At 44.8% G+C, this 15755-nt stretch overlaps 1 long non-coding RNA gene across 3 annotated transcripts in view; it reads left to right on the plus strand.

Moving 5' to 3' along the window:
• Positions 1-15755, plus strand: part of LOC118684281 (uncharacterized) — a 56906-nt gene that overhangs the window by 2104 nt on the left and 39047 nt on the right. For 2 of the 3 annotated variants that reach the window (XR_004979801.2, XR_004979803.2), the window contains exons 1-2: positions 2656-3411; positions 4593-4709. This is a non-coding gene — a long non-coding RNA (uncharacterized LOC118684281). Of the gene's footprint in view, positions 1-2655; positions 3412-4592; positions 4710-15755 lie in introns of those variants that run through there. The other variant, XR_004979802.2, reaches the window with a different exon arrangement.

Genomic DNA, 15755 nt, shown 5'->3' on the forward strand with positions numbered 1-15755 from the left:
CCGCCGCCCCGGGGACAGCGGCTCCGCGGCCCCACGCACGGCTCCACTGCACCGCCGCTCCTCCACAGACCGCCGGAACCGACACACAGGCAGAGCCCTGCACGCCCCGAGCCTCACACAGCATCCCTTGCACACCCCGAGCCTCGCACAGCATCCCCTGCACGCCCTGCGGTGCACACCACCGAACACACACACACACACACACACACACAGCCCTGCACACCCTCAGTGTCACACACCATGGTCCCCATGCACACACCTGCACAGCCCTACATGCCCCAAGAATCACACCCCACAGTCACACACAGCACAGTCACTCACCACACCTTCACATCGTGTGCTGATACTCCTTGCACACAGAAATCCACACATCACAGTTCCACTCAGGCACCCCACACTGACCTCGGCACACCACAGCCACAAATACCACAGCCCCACATATCAAAATTCCCTCATGTCCCTACCAAATGCACCACAGTATCACACACTCCAAAACCTGGCCACACCAGTGCCTGCCGCACAGCAAAGCCCCTTCCCCAGCCTCAGCATATCCTCCAAAGCACAGGCAGGCACTCAGACCCATGTCACAGGGGTGGAACTGGATGATATTTAATGTTCCTTCCAACTGAAACCATTCTGTGGTTCTGTACTCATTGCATACAACCTACATACACACAGCAAAACGTTCCCAGTGGTTCAGAGGAGCCAGCCTGGCTCCACAGGGTCCAGTCCCAGCCCCATGGCTCCTGAGCCACTGCCCAGCGGGGTTGTGGAGGCTGCAACCCCTCAGCTCCTTTGAATGAGAGCCACATCCTGCCTCTCATTCACCATCAGGTGTTACCACAGGAGCTTGAGGCTGCTTTTTTGTACTCCCTGAAACAAGGCTGACCCTCCTGGTGTTGTCTTGCTCATAATTGCAGGCATCCTCCTGCATTAGAGCTGGGATTTTTAGCCTTACCCAGTGAAGGCTGAGCTGGTCCTGATTTCTCTGAGCCTTAGGTTACATTCCCTTGGTTTAGGTCTTTCTCAAATCCTAGGACCACAGGGCTCATTACTGTAATTCTCCATCCAAAAAAGCAACTCTGTCTGTCTCTCACTACTGGCCTAAAGCCTTTGGATACCTTTCCTGAGGCATGGAGGGGCAAAGGGAACCCAGTGCCTTGTAGGAGGATCAGATCAGAAGTCAATCTCCAAGACTGAAGCCCTCTGAAAGGTGCACCCCAAGCTGAGTGGATGAAGCTGGTCACAAGGCCCTTTGGGAAACTCATGGATGCAGGGAGGAGGAAGAATTCATTTCATCAATTCAGCAAACAAGAGTTCACCCAGGACAAATTCTGAATCACATCACCTGAGAGTTACCAGAATCGTTACAGCATGACATGGAGCAAGGTCTCACCTGCCAAAAGAAGTGTGTACAGATCAGCAACAAAGGGAAGGAGGGGAAAGGTGGAGAAAAAAGGAAATATCTGGTTTCGATCAACTCCTTAAATATAGAAGTCTGATTACTTTTGCCCGTTTCTGATTCCTCAAGGGAGAGCAGGAGAAGAGGAATCTATAAATAGTTTGCAACACACAGAATCCTATAGCAAAGTTGCTGGGAAAGATCAATAGCATGATTCAAGGAGGGCTCCAAATTACATCTCAGGGGAGGGAGGTGCTGAACAGAATTGACAAATGAGTTGCAAATGCTGTGTGTGTTGTGTGTATCTAATTAACAGAGGGTGACTGGGATCAATAGCAAGGAAGGAGATGGTCTAAAAATAGGACTCAGGCAGGGACTGCAACCTGCGAGCAACAGCTTGGATGGAAATGTCCCCTGGAGTAATTAACCTTTAGCTGAAAGGAGGCCAAAGTGGGGCCTGTGGGCAGCTGGGAGGGGATGAGGGCTCTGTGGGACTTGGGGCACAGAGCAGTGTGACATTGTGGGGGCACAGGCATGGCCATGAGCTCAGAGCCTTCCTTTGGTCAGGCGACAGTGACGAGATGCTGATTGGTGTGGTGCTTTCTGGAGAAATATCTGAATATTGACATTTTACTGGGGTTTTGGAACAGAAAATACATGCTGTTCTATGTACTTACAAACATTTCAACATTGCTTAGAGAAAAGTAGCAGTCATTTTTTTAAACATCTATTTACTTCCATAAGAATCTGCAGTTTTCTTCTCTTTTGCTGACCCCATTACCAAGGGAGTACCCACCACTCTGAGGACCAGTCTTCACTCATCCAAACTCAACACCATATACATGCACAGAAAATAACTTGCAAAGGGGAGTGTCCTTCAATCCTTCCATCTACAAGAGAGCTGCCAGGCAAACTGCAAGGTAGAAGGATTGATGTTGGACAGGATGGTCTATGGCTCAGCTTACAGGCTCTGCTGAAGTGGCAGGCTTCAGCCAAGTTAGAGGCAGAGACACACCCAGGAACAGAAAGTTCATCCTGAGTGCAGGATTTGGACCTGGGATATACAGCATGACCAAAAGAAAAGGAAACTGTAAAGAAGAATCTAGAAAATATCTCTGGCAGGAAAAGATTTGGAGGGGTAAGTGGTGAGTGAAGAGCTTTTCTTTAATATAGACAGAAGTGACTAAAAACTCCTGGACAATACTTTTCTCCATAAGATTATAAATAAATAAATAAATAAATAAATAAATAAATAAATAAATAAATGTATTTTATTCTGCTGTAGATGGTGCTACCAAAGGAGCAAACTATGTTTAGTCACCAAAAAGTAAGTTAACTCAAAGGGACAACACAAAACTTAGCTCCTCTTGGGTTAAGTCTAATTTGTGGGAGAGAACACAGGCTGGAAGACAGCTCTGAGATGTGCAGTGGGTGCCCTGGCTGCTGACAGCTCTGCTAACCCAAAGTTGCACCTACTGTCTCCACAAAAAGCCAAGTGGAATTTGAAATTTCCCACGTTTTAGGTAAGAGGATGTGGGTGCTGCTGTGTCACAGCAGCTCTTCTGTTTTACCTTGAGTTCACTCTGCAACAAAGGCAAGAGCCAGCCTCAGGGCACTGGGGTTGGGAGTTGTTCTCCTGTCCATCCTTTGGACCTGACGGAGGCTCTCCTAAAGAGAAATCTGATTTCTCTCTCTGTGCAAGAATGGGCTGAGAGCTGCCAATCCATGAGCCATCTTCCAGATGAATCACAGGAGTCACAACAAACCAGAAAAGGTAAAAAGCCCCCAAAACAAGAAAAATAACTGAAAAATATGATCAGTACTAGAAAGAAGACCTAACCTGTCTATTTTTCAATACAGGTTATTAAGAAACCATTTTCTTTCTCTGAAAATGGTGGCATGAAGATGACCAGAACAGCAGTTCTGATTCAGGCCAAGGTTCATCAAGCCCAGAAGCCACTCCTCCACAGAGGCTGTACAGGCAAAAGGGAGAAATGCCAGTGGAGCAAGTATGTGCAGTTCTTTTTCATCTCCTTAAATACTCTCCCAACCTCAGCCTACCTTAAATCAGTGGATTTTCTGAGTTCTCATTTAGTTGTTCTATCCAGTGACCCATGACAGATCTTTCTCCCAAGTACTTGTCCTCCCTCTTCCTGACCCCAGCTGAAACTTTTTGCCTCCTCAGCAAAAATTCAAGCTGAGGGCGGGTTGGATGGAGCTCTGAACAGCCTGGTCTCATTGAAGATGTCCCTGCCCATGTCAAGAGAGTTGGAATGAGATGATCTTCAAGGTTGCCTTCCAACCCAAACCATTCTATAAATCCGTGAAAAAATCTCATCTTTCCCAAAGATGAACGGATCAATGGATCTGTTCTTGAAAGCAGGAAAACTGCTCCCTTTTATCTGTTTTGTCCAAGCTTCCTTCAGTGGTGCCAGGCCCTGGGCTGGAACAGAGAACACACTGCAATTTCTCCATGCCATCAGGGCTTGGTAAAGACTTTGAAGTTCAAGAATTTAGCTCTGTTTTTAGCCACTCTTCCCAGTGCAGGGCCATAAAATGACATCTCCATGTGGCTCTCCCATCTCTATTATGGGAGGGTTCATGTATACAGGTGAGCAAAGCAGAGGTGTAGCCCTGGCTCAGTTTGCCCTATAAAATGTCTCTGGCCCTTTGGGGGATTCCTTTGAATTATTACTATAAAAGAGTCACTGTGTTGAATTTTGCTGTGGATGTTCTTTAAAGTGACAATTCACAGAAAGTGGTCACACACAAGGAGTAGCTGTTGCCGGGCTGTTCACATGAGAGGAGGGCTGCAAATCTGTAACAATTCCAAGACCTAATGAGACTGACAATACATAAGAAAGACACTGCAATTTCAGTCACTAAGAATCACCAGAGGTCCCCCATAAAAATTCTTCCCTGCAATCTACAAAATTCATTCATTAAATGATCTGGCCATGAATGAAGCCTGTCCTTTACAATGCAGCTGCGGCAGTGAACTGAACGTTGCAGTTTTAAGAACTGGGAAGTGGCTCAGTTAAAAATGCAGTGCCTGACTCAAAGCCTGTCACAGCCATATCTATCAGTTCTGGTGGCCTTTGGGTCAGGCTGTTATCAGGAACACAAAGATTATGATGACAAGTATTAGTGACTGGATTGTAAGGAGTCAGAGCTCCCTTTATTTTCACAGGCTCTCTTCATGTCCTTTGCTTCCGCCAGCTGTGTGCATTTGCTCCGTCACTGAAGTGTTTGTGGACCATGGACTCTGTCAGCTGAGTGCAAGGGGAAGCTGAGCTCGGGTTACTGGGTGAGTGCACCTGTGTCCTTAGGGCAGTAGCTCTGGAAAATGATGGAGGAGGGAACCTTCCCTGTGCAGCTCTCATTTTACTCTTTGTACCTCCCTCCCATTGATGTTCAAAGGAGTGCAACCTCTGTGGGATACACTCGGGCAGGGCTCACGTGATTCCACAGCCTTCCTTTCACCAGGCAGTGTTTGTGAGAGGCAGGTGGAACAGGGGACTGGTGCTTTAATTCTTGCCTCCATCCCCCCTGTGCCTGCAACATGACAGTCCTCTTGAAAGTAATCAGCAGTGACAGAAAACATGCACCAAGAGTCTCATTGACTTAGGGAGAGGGTGCTTGTGTGAAGCAACTTCACACGTGGGAGAAAAAAAAAAGAACAGAATCAGACCTACGCTTCGTATTTTTCCCACACTCGTTTCTTTTCACCGGGAATTCGCTAATATTAAATCCACCTAGGTGGCAGGAATGTGAGCATCTGGTCCAACCTAAATAGTCTCTTCTGTTCTATTTTTATCCTGGTATATAATTTTTATTCTGCAGAGCCTGTGCGTGGCAGAAAGGGTGAGTTCACTTCTCGGTGTACAAGCCAAAGGTCTCTTCCAGAACTGCTGTGAGGGATTTGGAAGATATTTCACCCCGGCACAGAATTTATATATAGGCACAAAGCTTTCATTAAACATGAGCAGCTACGGGGACAGCATCAGTCACTGACAGTAATGTATGCACGTCTTGTAGGCACACTATAGAGGAGTGAGCTGCTTGGAGGAATTAATGCAGCAAAGGTGTTGGATATGGATGCATTTCTTACTGAATCGACTCCATCTAAGTTTCCTGAGCCACTGTGACTTCCAGGTCTATTTGTGGCTTACCAAATGCTCATAGTGTGACTGTCACTTTTGCATTTACTGCAGCTGATGCCTCAATGTGATATTTAATGCATATTTTAAATTAATAACTCCCATACCAAACCTGCCCCTGATGAAGAATATGTCTTTGAGGAAAACCCTGGCAAGGTAAAAAAGAAGAGCCCTGAACAGGCACAGCCCTCACCATTGTCACCAGAGGTAGCTGAGCTGCAGAGATGCAGAGCTCTGGGAGACATCTTCCTGCAGCAATGGGTACTGTATTTTGGTGCAACAATTTCTGAATGAAGTGGTGGAAAATGTGCATTTCCTTAAAATCACCACTGAAGAAGGAAAGCAGTTGCTGAGGGGGCTTGCTAGCTAGTGCAATGAGCTGCAACTGTTACTAATGGAATGCCACAGTAAAGGCAAAATAGGAGCTGTCATGTATATTTACTGTGGAATTGTCCTTTTCCATCCAGAAAAAAATTGCTTAGAATATTTAGAATAATGCTGAATGAAATGTGAATGAAATTTTCTGGTTTATCTTGCTTCTCTCTTTTGATTGCTTGAGCAGCAGGATCCAGCTTTTATCTCCTTGGAATAAATGGTTAATGTATACTCATCCTTTTTATTTGGAAAAGATTGAGTGGGGTCTTCCACATCTCCTTCTATTTTTTTTTCCTATTTGAGGACACATGAATACACTCACCCTCCAGTTACCTCCATCATTTTCACAGTGCATTTTGTTCCAACATATTTTTTCTGGCCTCTACTCCCATTGTTTATGACATGACTGCCTCCCAGAAATGGAAACACTTTGGGAGGAATGGGGTGCCCAGCTGAAACCTTAGCCCAGATCTGACAAACTTCAGTGGCACCTGCTGGGGTGTCCCCACTGCCTCCACTTGCAGCTCTTGCCAAGCTGCCTCAGTGGTCCATGGCCTGAATATTCCAACATATACCCCAGAATATTCCAGTTGTGGATGCTGCTTTGAACTCTACCTTAAGGCCAACCAAGCCAATCAGTTGTAGAGCAAGTGGAAGCAAGCTTCTCCCCTCATCTTCACAGACATGCTGGAAGTGCCAGCTTTATCTCTTCAAATTCAGACAGTGGTTGGACTGACTAGCAATTAAAAAGCTGGTGCTAAACATTGTTATAACTGTATCTGACTGTGTTGAAATGGAAGCAAGACCATAGCAGCAGCTTAAACCTCAGCTAATTCGATTACATGTAGCTGTGCCAGGGTCTCTTACGGGTATTTTCCAAAATAAATTCCAACCTGTATATACACAAAAAGCTGAACTGTTTCTTTGAAAGGAAGATTATAGTGTTACTGGCAGAGATCAGGCAGGATATTTACTGCAGTGAAAACCTTTCCTGAGAAGCTCAGAGTCAGGGCAAAGGCAGTACCAGCTCCTGGAGACAATTTCCCACCACCTCATATTATTATCACTTACTTTGAAACTGGAGGAGGGAAGGAAAGTGAACCTTTAATAACTGCCCAGATCTAAAACCAATTTCATTGCTCAAGACGGCTTGTAAACACACAATATGCTTTAAAAAGGATTGATGCTGAGCAAAGTGAGGTGCACATTTTCCTGCTGTTGAAGTCAAGCAAAGCTCTTAAACAGCTTCCATTTTTGAGGGTGTTTAAATGGCTACATTATTAAGAGCCTTCCCCTGTCTGAAGATTTGCTTCTTAGCTCTCTTACATACATTTAAATCCAGAATAACCCACTGAGAATTGACCTGGTATACATTTGTTATGAGAAAAGAATAGAAAAATAAGTCCTGTATAAAAAAAACCTAACAAGGATATAAATTATGATGATTTACAATTTTGGGCCACAAGTTGAGATTCCTTTTAAAACCACAATTGATTGATGAAGCCTCACAACATGCCTGTGATTCAGTAAGTACTACAGTCAGTTTGCAGATGGTTGCTCTGAAGCACAGCATTGTTATATGGTTACAAGCCCAACAAATGAATTAGTGGCAGAGCATGAACCAAATGCAGATTGCTGTATCCTGATTATTACAGAGCAGTGCTTTGGGACAGCATTTCTTCCTTGTGGCTGCTCACAACACAGCAAGAATTTCTGTGGTTTTGTGTCTCTTGGCTACAAAAGTTGACAACTTAGCATGGTACTACTGCCTTTTTATCTTCATGGTGTCACATCCCATCATCCTGAGACTCTTGGTTTTTCTTGACAATCCACAATACCCTCAGGGTCCAACACTGGGCCTGGTATTTTTTAACTTAGATCTAAAATACTTGGATGAGGGGCAGATGCTTCCTCAGCAGGTTTGCTGATGACACAAAGCTGGGAGCAGTGGCCAATACCCCAGAGAGCTGTGCAGCCATGCAGAAGGACCTCATTAGGTGGGAGAGATGGGCAGGGAAGAGCTGCCTGAAATTCAACAGAGGTAAATGGATCCTGCACCTGGGAAGGAATAATCAGGCACCAGCACAGGCTGAGAGCTGATCTGATGGAAAGCCACTCTGCAGGGAAGGCCCTGGGGGTCCTGGTGGACAACAGGCTGTCCCTGAGCCAGCAGGGCCCTTTGGCCAAGAAGGCCCAGGGGATCCTGGGGTGCATTGGGAAGAGCAGATCAAGGGAGGTGATCCTGTCCCTCTACAGAGCCCTAGTGAGGCACATTCAGAGTGCTGTGTCCAGTTCTGGGCTCTTCAGAACAAGAGAGACATGGAGCTCCTGGATCTGGGCCACAACAAAATATGATTAAAGGACTGCAGCATTTCTCTTACGAGGAAAGGCTGAAGCAGCTGGGGCTGTTCAGCCTCAAGAAGATACAACTGAGAGGGGACCTCATCCCTGTCAGTGTCTGCAGGGAGGGCTCAGAGCAGGGACCAGGCTCTGCTCGGGTGCCCAACAATGGGACAAGAGGAACGGGCAGGAACTGATGCCCAGAAAGTTCCACCTGGACTGAGGAATAATTCCTTCCCTGTGCAGTGACCAAGCTCTGACCAGATTGTCCAGAGAGGGTGTGGAATCTCCCTCAGTGGATATTCCAGACCTCTCTGGACACAATCCTGTGCCTGTGCTCTGGGGATGGCCCTGCTGGACCAGGAAGGCTGGACCAGATGAGCCACTGTGGTCCCTTCCAGCCTGACCCATTCTGTGATTCTGTGATGATTCTGTGATGATTCTGTGATGATTCTGTGATTCTGTGTCATTCATCTAAATAACTGAAGTAGAAGTTTAAAAACTGTGCTTACTAGAAGGTTTGAAGATGCTCAACTGCCAGCCAGGGTCTGTAAGTCCATCCTGAAGGAACAGTCAAGACAAAGGATGACTGCCACTGGTGGCTCACACTATAGATGTGCAAGACAAAAAAGATCAGTGGTAAGGGCAGAATGCACAAAGAGAGTGAAAAGAATGACAGCAAAGGTCATCATGCAGGGGATCTAACCTAGATGGGGGAAAAAGCTGACTGGAATGAAGATGTAGGAGACTGAGGAAGGAAGTGAACAGAGAAATTGCATGCTGAGGATGTGGGGCCAGGAGGGAGATGGTACAATCAGTCATTTGACACTGGGCAGAAAAAAACTGCAGTCAGAACTCAGAAAATGTTTATCAATGTCCACTTCAGCTGTGTCTGCAGCTTTTCCAGCTGTCTGGAGACTCTGGATGAATCCTCTTGGCATTTTCTCTTGAAGGCAACAAAGTAGAGGAGGGAACAGATAGCACCCGCATTTTATTTTCCTCAGGGGGACAGACAGTCTGTCATGCAATGTTCCAAACCCAGGGGATTTTTGGGAAAGGCACATTATGTCCAGTGAAGTTATCACTGCCCTGATACTGGCATAATAAAGTGGACTCTCAGACCTGAACTCTGTCCTGAACTGTGTGCCTTGAAGATTTCTGAGCACATCTCTTGCTAAAGTTTTTTCTTGAATGGACATCACACTGCAGAGACTTTTGCCTGTGCTTGCATGTCAAGAGAAGATATGTGAGAAGAAAAAAAAGAGCCAGATCTCCACCAGATCTTCAGTTATCTGTTCCCAATAGTGCAGCTGAAGAACCCTTGTGTGTTCCAGTATCTGAGGGGCATTAAAGCTAAAACACCTCCCATCCATTCTCCTGAAAAGATAGCTTAGGAGGGAAACTTGCTGTTTAAACAGACATTTCCTGAGATTAATTTTATGTCTGGAGTGGATTAATTTCTCTACTGCTAAACTATAGTGGAAAGGCATCTTTGCAAGTGTCTGCAGACTCCTGCCTGCAAAGCAGAGCTTTGCATAAGCTTAGTAGCTTTTCCCCACCAGCAAAGCAAGCTGTCTGACTGCAGCACGAGGTTTCTGCTGCATAGCCACACTGCTTGGAGGACTTGTTGCCAGCTGAGCTAGACAGTGGCTGCTCACACCTCCTCACAGCCCAGGGCAATGCTGCTTGGCCAGTGAAAAGCTTGTGGTTAGTGGTGGCCAAGCAGCATGAATGGTGCTGGCCCTGGGTCTCCTGTGTGTGCTCAGGGCACTGCTGGGCTCTTCCTTGCTGAACCTGCTCTAAAGCCACATTAAATAACCCACAAGAGTGGCAGGTCAAAAGTTTATGAGACAATGGCAAATGATATTTCTGGCCTGCCGAGTCATGAAAAGGAGATGGGGAAGGAGGGGCTAGGGACTTTTTGGTTTTCTCTGAAGATCATGCCTTGGCAAGGTTAAATAATTTCTGGCAGATTGAAAAGACCCATTGGGCAGATTGGAAAGTCTTGCAAAGGCCTTTTTTGAGCAGACTGAAAAGGCAGAAATCTGAGCTCTGAATATGAAGCTGCTTGATAGCTTCATAAGACCACTTACTATCAATCTCATCCTCTTAGCACAGCAGAGGATGAGACAGCAGGGCACATGATTGAATGTTTTTCATATATTGTGAAATAAACTGCACTCCATTTCCCACTGTAGCAAGTGTCAGGTGTGCAAGATAAAACTGGGGCTGAGGTACGCTCCAGACCGTGGCACATTCTGCATTTCAAACACACACAGCACCATCCCTCCACAGGCTACACAAGACTGAATTCATCACACTTTCCAGCACATTGCTAAGTAAAACAGAAGACTGATACACTACTAATAGTTAAGGCTTCTTATAGCAGCCTCATCTGTTATCACATCCTCCGCCATCATTCAGCTTCTCCTCCCACCTCGCAGTTACTCTGGCCCTCGTACTCTGTTTATCTTGCTCTTCTTCTCCTGACTCCACGCCTCTTTCCATGCTTCTCACTTCCCTGGATGCAGTTTGCCTGCTGACCCCTGATGCCACCAGCTCACACAAATCCCCAGGGAGAATCATTTCTGTCATGACACAGGACAGCAGCTTGCGATGACCTTCATGGGGTGCCAGCAGAGGTCCGTGTTCCTGGCTCTGCAGTATGGGACAGCTCTGCACTCCTCTGGGCTACAGCTTCTTCATTTATGGGAAGAAGAACCTTACTCAGGGCTTGATTCTCTGTGTGTTTTGAAGTCTGGAAAATCAAAGCCTGGGTTTGGTGGAAATGACTGGTTTCACTGGCATTTTGCATGAGCAGAGACTGAGAATGAGGGAAAAGACATTTAGGATTTAGCCCAAAGCATCTATTATGAATATGTCATTAAATCCATCCTAGCACAACTTCTGCAGTTAAGGAATAGAGTAGGAGCTCCAGGCCTGACCTGGAGCTGAATCTAGGGGATCTGAGGAGAGAGGGAGAATTTAATTCTATGTAAGATCACTATTAACTGACACACTGTCATGATGCTTTAGAGAAGAGAAAGGGGATGATTACAGAGGGAGAGCAGGAGCCACAAAATAGCACTTTTATTTTTCAAAACCTTCACATAGCTTGGCAGAACAAATGACAACAGAAGTTAAAACAGCACTTTTCAATTTTCCATTCTTTATTTCCACATGATTCTTCTGTGGAACTGCAATTAGGATATTTATTTCCCTGTCTTCTGCTTTTTCAACACAGAATGTCAATTGGTTCAGTAACAGATAGAAAAGCATGGCTCTTATCTCCCTATAAATATAAGAGTGCATCTCTTCAGGACTAAATCCAGGTATTCATGATGCTCATAGTCACCATTACCCTATTACCCAATTGCCTTGCATTAATGGATTTCTCCTTGCATCACTTGACTGATGAGAAATTCAGTGCTGAATTACCACCCTCATCTTTCAGACAGGAAACTGCATCTTAGAGAAATTACAGCATTGCCCACAGGAAACCTGTGCAGATCAGAGACCTCAACCAAAAGCAATGCAGACACAAAGGCCAAATCTGCTCCCCCAAGTACCTGTCCAGCACTTACGGGAACCAGATTTCCTTGAGACTGTTCCCCAGTCAGGCCCACACAAACAAGATTTCAAACCTCCATATGATAAACTCAAAGCCAAACCAAAATCTTTAGCTGACAGAAACTGGAGAAAATACAGCTTCAAAGCTGCCAACAGTGCGATTTAAACCTGCTGGGAATTTGACCCAATCCATTCACTGCATCCAATTATGCAAACAATAAACCACTGAAATTGTCAGATACTATATACCTTTAATGGAAGATCAAAGCAGTCCTCTAGAATGAGAGATCTTGGGGAATTTCTCTCTGCTGGATTGGGAAGAACAAAAATTCTTCATATGAGGCAAGCATTCTCTCTTTGCAATATTGCTAATAAATTTATTAGAAACCGCGAATTTCTTTTGTAAGGAAACATGTTCTCATGAGAAATTTCTGATGAAGAAACTTTCCTCCAGCTCTGAATTCCCATCAGATACCATTCAGGATCTCCTGGTGAGGGTGCTGATTAACAGCAATTAACAGCAGCTTTCCCAGACCCATGTCAGGTCTGTCTCAGGAATGGCAGCACCAGGCCCCAGCTCTTGTGGTGACTTGCACCTCTCAGATTTTGGGTAAAGTTGTTGACACAGCTCACTGCAGTCAATTTACTTCTTGATAAAGACAAAAAATTGTTTAAAAGAAAAACTATTGGAAAATCTTATGGCTCTACCATAAGGTATATAAAGCAGAAATTCATCCACCTTCAAACATAGCCGGGCTTCTCACAGCCCCATGTCCATCCAAGCTCTAAATGAGCCCCAACCAGGGAGTGACTGAAACTCCTGCCACGTCTGGGCACCAACATTTTGGCCTTCAGTGAGACCAGTGTTAAAATTTCTATGCCACAAGTTCACTTAAGGAATTTAGATGATTCATATAAAGTCCACACACCTCATAAAGGGCTAGAGCAGACAAAGAACTCAGCCTGTGGAGGAGGAGGAGGTCCTTTGGTGCCTCAATGGTTTGCAATTGCAGTGCTTTGGTAATTCTGCCCTGCTTCTGGTACTGAAGGGATTATGTAATCCCATTTTCCTTTCTCTCTTAGAAACCTGTTCTCTGCTAACGTTGTTGGAAGCCTGTTGTAGCTGTTAGCCTGTCACAGTGAAAGTATGGATTTATTTATTTAAACAAACCAACAAACAAAAAGACAGTCTGTGTGCCTGCTTCTCTTCCTGTAGGAATTTGATCAAATTTAGCTTTATAAATGCAGAAATAATTCTATTCAGAAGAGAATCCAGAGATATTGTTGTCTGTATGATATCCAATGCTTTGTTTCAGAACTGCAGGAAACAGAGCCTCCATTTTTCAGCACCGAGATTCTTCCTGACTAAAAAAGCACATGGAATCTTTTCACTAAACTTCTCATGTTCTCCCAGCCTGAAGGTTTTTCCAGCCCTCTCTAGCTCCAGGTCATGTCCTTCTAGTGTCTTGTCAGTTTTCAGATTGTCTCACCTTTTCATTCCTATTTTTCTTTGCATTTGCTCATTATCTCTCCCTTCATTCTCAGCAATCTAGTCCTTAGTTAAAGTAAATGTCAACTTTTCTCTCTACTGGCATGAAATGATATTTTAACATTTATGCTCTTGCTTTGCCTCTACTCATAATTAAAATGATCAAATTAGCTATTTCATTAAAGTCAATGGACAGACTGCTAACAGAGCCCCTCTTTTAGTATAATTTAACATCAGCATACAGTGCAATGAAGGTGCCTAGCACTTAACATAGGCCAGCTGGAATAGTTACCAGCTAGCTCTGAACCCAACTGAAATAATTTGTCACTACTGAGCCAGCAGAGAATGCTTTACACTGGTGCTGCAGTTTAGTATCTGTGGCCAAGTGTTCCAGTGCCTCCATTCAACAACACCCCACATTAATTTGTCTTAGCTCCTGTTCCAGATGCCTGAATTCATCACAACAACTGATATGAGCCAAGATTGCTTTAACCCACCTTCCTGCCCTCCTGGTCCACGTGGTGGCCCTTTGTCTGCTCACAGTGTTGGTTAAAAGAGATTCAAGGTCAATAATGGAGATCCCACTCTCCATGAAGGGCCAGCACCCAGCACTGCTCTGCCTGTGGCCTCCTTTTCCCTGTGAGAGACCCATCACAGACCCCTAATGCATGATCTGGAGAGAGCAGTTCATTTAAAATCACTTATTGACTCAGTGCCTTGGAGAGATCCATGAGGGTTACAGAAAGATGCTAAAACAGCTGTACTCTAATGAGAATGGGTCTGATTAGTGACACACATGTGCCAAAAATTTCCTTGAAGGGCTAGGTTAGCACACACAGGAGAATAAAGGCTTTGGTATTTAACAGGGTTTTTTAATCTTTGCCTATGCAGAAATGAATCATTTGATACTTGTTTTTTTTTCAGAAATTAACATCTCAGTACTGATAGCAATAACTGAACTGAGTGTGCTTTCAGAGACATTCAGTATCCTTTTCTGAGTGTACCCCATAAAGGGTAAAACTAATTTTACACCAACAAGTCTGAATATTAATGACCATACTGAGGTCTTGCTGTTCCCAGTGTGGGAAAGGGGAGCAAGGACAGAGAGCTGAGAAGTCCCTTGGACAGCTAAACTTGGTGTTCAGCTGCCTTCAGGAGGATGGAAAACTCCCACCCCAGCGCCCTCCAGCAGCATCAGCAAGCCCTGTCCCTCAGGGCTCCAGCACCAGCCAGCAGGCAGAGTGCTCTGCACCACTGGCACCATTAAAGCCCATAACTCTGTAACTGTATATCCCCAAAGTCTGTGCTAATCTCATCTGAAAAATCCTCCTTGGCAATTACGAGCATTGTAGGGACTACAGTAAACCACTCTGAAATGATCCTGCTATCACATTGCCTGTGCTATGGCCTGTGGAGGAGATTTCCCACAGAACAAAGGCATTGCACTTTCAGTGGGACAGGGTGGGGTTTTGCTTCTTTGTCTGTGATGGTCTATATGGGAGTCTTTTAATGCCATGGAAGTATTGGAAATTGCAGAAAAGGATCTCTGAGACAGGATCTGTGAGGATTACATGTGCACACAGTAGTGGCATTGGGGTATTTTGGAGAGGAGAAGAACTTTGCTGCAACAAGAAGCTTTAGAGACTTAGAAACTATACCATGCATTAAGTATGTCTGTTTACTCTCTTTACTTTTGTGTTTTCATGTGTCCTGTCACAATGAAATCTGTGCTAATGAATTTTGCCACTGGGACCTAGGATAATATCCCAATGATCAATTTTATAAGTAGCTCTCATTCTGACATAATTTTATCCAGACAGGTATGGTTTCCAATATTTCATATTTGCTCTTATTGAGGCCAAAGACTTCATTAACTCCTGGTGTGTGCTTATAGAAATGATAGAGACAGATTCTATTCAGGGGGGCAGATGAAAAGATGAGAAGCATCAGACACAGGTTGCAGTAAGGAAAAATTCTGCTATTTGCAAGAAGCCTTTTTCAAAATGTTCCAGCTAAACACTGGAATGGGTTGTCCAGGCAGGCTGTGATTTCTCCATTCTTAGAGAGAATCCTCAAGCAAACTGACCCAGATATGAAATGAGTCTTGCAAGGAGCAGGAGGTTGAACTAGAGGCCTCCAGATGTACTTCCTAATCTACAGTAATCCCTGATTCTAAAATATATTTATAAGAAAAATGTATTGTCCAGAGTGTTTAGGCAAAGAGCAATACTAATTTTAAATGGCATGGAAAATGGATCTGAAGGCTCCTATACTTGAGCTCATGATTTTCTTCAGCCTTTGAGATGAAGGTTCCTTGTGAATGATGTCTTTTGGAAGGCAACATGTAATGCACTTCAAAAAGCTTAGACAACAAAATATAATTAAATCAATCAGCAGACAGACTCAGAATTTGGTTTCA

The sequence above is a fragment of the Molothrus ater genome, chromosome 1 (genome assembly GCF_012460135.2).
Source record: "Molothrus ater isolate BHLD 08-10-18 breed brown headed cowbird chromosome 1, BPBGC_Mater_1.1, whole genome shotgun sequence".
Lineage (NCBI taxonomy): Eukaryota > Metazoa > Chordata > Aves > Passeriformes > Icteridae > Molothrus > Molothrus ater.